Raw genomic sequence first — 2,500 nt, forward strand, 5'->3', positions numbered from 1 at the left:
CGTGGTCACCGCCAAACCCCCACAACTCGAGCAAGTGAAAAAAAAAGTAACAAATAAGAAAGGATCGTCGGCTTGGGGGTACGCCCGTTTCCGTTTCAACTTGTCTCGCGAGGGTGGTTTCGGGGCCAGCAGGAGAGCTCGTCGGGGTAGCAGGCCCTGCAGCCGTGGTCACCGCCAAACCCCCACAACTCGAGCAAGTGAAAAAAAAAGTAACAAATAAGAAAGGATCGTCGGCTTGGGGGTACGCCCGTTTCCGTTTCAACTTGTCTCGCGAGGGTGGTTTCGGGGCCAGCAGGAGAGCTCGTCGGGGTAGCAGGCCCTGCAGCCGTGGTCACCGCCAAATCCCCACAACTCGAGCAAGTGAAAAAAAAAGTAACAAATAAGAAAGGATCGTCGGCTTGGGGGTACGCCCGTTTCCGTTTCAACTTGTCTCGCGAGGGTGGTTTCGGGGCCAGCAGGAGAGCTCGTCGGGGTAGCAGGCCCTGCAGCCGTGGTCACCGCCAAACCCCCCACAACTGTTGGGCGCCTACCTGCGCGGGGCAGGAGGACACTTTCCGATTTCAAATCTCCGTTTGCCGAGTCCACCCCGAACGCACGCGGGCGGGCGGGTTCGCATCACCCTTCGTCACAAGGGGCGAAGCCCGTTCCACCGTCTCGTCAGTAGTGCCGACCGGTCTGTGATCGACGAGGGGAGCCACACCAGGTCCGGCCCTGCTGCTTGGCGGCACCGCGTCGTCGGGAGCTCGCGACAGACGGAGGGTTTCGGTGTACTCTCCAGCCACGGGAAACGAAGCCGGTGATGCAGGCGCCGGTCCTTCGCTCCCAAATCGGCTGGGTTTACATCGTTGCTATCTAGTCACGCTCCCTTCAAACCCGACGGGGTACCTATTCCCCTCACCCGTCTGTGCGTATACAGCCTCTTTGCACTTGCGGGATGGGGGTGGTGGTTTAAAGACTCTCGAGTTGCCGCCCGTCGGTCTCCGAGCTCCGTGCAGTAGTGATCCCCAGCGAACTGCCAGCAGGGCGAACGAGCGATCCCGCTCTCGGTCGGGGCGCCTGGCGTCGATCGGTGGTCGGTGGCTTGCGGGCAAGCTGCGCTGTGAGTGTGGGAACGAGTATGACGAGCCGTTGCCGCGACTCCCATTCCACCTCGGCGGTGGCTGGGCCGGGCGGGCGTCTGCTCGGGCGAGTGCCGCCCCCGCCTCCTCGCAGGAAGTCCGCTCGCCGACACGCCGCCACGTGCACGCGTCAGTGACGCTGCCGAACCGATGGCCGGTGCCCGTTCCCGCCTCTGCTTTTCCTAGGGCAAAGCTGCTGCACGCCTCGTGATACTCGGCGGGCGACATGGTGGCGGTGATCCTGCCTCCGTCGCTGCGGTGCGTTGGGGCACGCATCGCCTCTTGGGCGCCCTGTCCTCCTCCCCCCAATAGACGTATGTTTCTGCGGGCCGCACCAGGATGGTGCTCCCCACCGCTTCACGCCACCCTGCTCCGCCCGCACGCCGGCGTGCAGGTGGCTGTAGCTCAAGGTGGGGAGCGTATGTGCGGTCCGGGTCGCTTTCCTCTGGCGAGGGAGAGAGACCTAAAACAAACTCAGACAACTCTTGACGGTGGATCACTCGGCTCGTGCGTCGATGACGAACGCAGCTAGCTGCGAGAATTAATGTGAATTGCAGGACACATTGATCATCGACACTTTGAACGCACTTTGCGGCCCCGGGTTCTTCCCGGGGCCACGCCTGTCTGAGGGTCGTTTGGCAATCAATCGCACTCGCCTTGGCTGGCGAGAGCGCGGCTGGGGTGTCGCAGAGGACCCGTCCTCTTTGTCCCCCTAAGTTCAGACTCCGGAGCCCTCCGGCGTCGGAGCGCTTGGCCTTTCCCCCCCACCCTGCACATTCCGTTCGTCAGGCTCGACGCCATCCCCCCGCCGGGGAGCGCGGCCTGGCGTCCGTCTGTGTCGTGGCAGTGGGGCCAGCACGGCTGTCACCGGTCCCAGAATGGCTGTCGGTGGTTCACACTGTGTGTGTGTGCCAACCCTCCTGGTCTTTGGGACACGGAGCTGCCACGAAGTGTTGAGCCTCCAGTGGGGGGTCTGCCTAAGCTCTGCACGTCCGCATTGGGTCCGTCTCTCGGTTGGCTGGCAGTGGAAAGAGTGAAGGGAGCCGCGGAGGTCCGGTGCTGGTGCGCCGCCGGCCTGACCGTGGAGCTCGCCGGTTTGACACGCTGACCCGACTCGATGGTTGATCGATTGAGAGTGCTGGGAGCTGCAGGCCGCCCGCTGCTGCAGCCGCCCGTCTCGTGGTTCGTCCTCGGCCTTAAGTGGCCGGCGGGGCGTCTGATCCTGTCTCCCCTGCTGGCGCCGAGTGCCTGGCCGAGGGAGGAGGTTTTCGTCGAACGCTGTGACTTGGACGGTCGCACGCGCGTGGATCGCTGGCTCTTGGCTCTCCCGTTCAGTCCGCACGTTTTCCGCTCCGTCCTGCCACCGGTCTCGGGAGGTACGG

The 2,500-nt window shown here is 63.8% G+C and overlaps 1 non-coding gene across 1 annotated transcript; it reads left to right on the forward strand.

Moving 5' to 3' along the window:
- Positions 1-1,598: 1,598 nt before the first annotated feature.
- Positions 1,599-1,752, forward strand: LOC140472350 (5.8S ribosomal RNA). The gene has a single exon (XR_011957570.1). It is a non-coding gene; the product is annotated as a 5.8S ribosomal RNA (ribosomal RNA).
- The last annotated feature ends 748 nt before the right edge of the window (positions 1,753-2,500 follow it).

This window comes from Chiloscyllium punctatum, unplaced genomic scaffold, assembly GCF_047496795.1.
Source record: "Chiloscyllium punctatum isolate Juve2018m unplaced genomic scaffold, sChiPun1.3 scaffold_306, whole genome shotgun sequence".
Taxonomy (NCBI): Eukaryota; Metazoa; Chordata; class Chondrichthyes; order Orectolobiformes; family Hemiscylliidae; genus Chiloscyllium; species Chiloscyllium punctatum.